The sequence below is a fragment of the Acyrthosiphon pisum genome, chromosome A1 (genome assembly GCF_005508785.2).
Source record: "Acyrthosiphon pisum isolate AL4f chromosome A1, pea_aphid_22Mar2018_4r6ur, whole genome shotgun sequence".
In the NCBI taxonomy this organism is placed as follows: domain Eukaryota; kingdom Metazoa; phylum Arthropoda; class Insecta; order Hemiptera; family Aphididae; genus Acyrthosiphon; species Acyrthosiphon pisum.
The window spans coordinates 23,582,092-23,582,943 of NC_042494.1; positions in this window are offsets into that span (position 1 = coordinate 23,582,092).

Below are 852 nucleotides of genomic sequence, written 5' to 3' on the forward strand. Positions count from 1 at the left end.
AATAATAAAAAGTAATTTCACTCATTTCATTAAAATTTAAATTTAGAAGTCCTGTTAAGTCCTATTATTGTCTGTTATTTAAAATATTTTTTGAATTAAATACAGAATAGTGTGTATACATTATTATTAAATGAAATTATTATATTTTTTATTGCAAATAATCCTTACATAAAATGACACATTAAAACTATTGAAACAAAGTATGGGTTCTAATTGTCGAGCTATAATAACTTACTGTTGGAGGCTAAATAAAAAAAGCTAAAAAGCTAAAAAAAAGGAGGGGTTCCACGGATAAAAAAGTTTAAGAAACGCTGGTGTATACAATGGCCGAACTTATTCCAACTTTGCCCGTAACATCTAGACATGCGGTAGCGTGTCAAGCCAAGTTCTAGCTAACAGAACTGGCGAGCAGCACCGTGTATAATATTATACACAAACCATTTGGAGCCACTTTTGACCCCCTCATAACTCAAAAACTATTCCACATAAACATGTCTAATTTGGCTCATATATTGAGATTTACGAGATACATATTATGTGCTCCAAATTTTATAAGGACACCTCAAACCGTTATTTAGATATAAACGTCCCAAAATCGTCATTTTTATCACTGACTGACTGACTGACTGACCAATAGATTAAAATTCTAACCCAGTTCCAGATGACCTAGAAAGTTAAAATTTGGCATACAGATAGGTAGTTAGGTGAATACAAAGGAAAAAAAGGTGGGTAAGTGGATGTCGCTCTGCTGTACAGTAGGTTAGAAGTGGGTCACTGTATAATGGACAGTATTAAATTTGAATTCAATGATATAATATCACTGTATAAGAAAAACGATTCTGAGCGGAGACG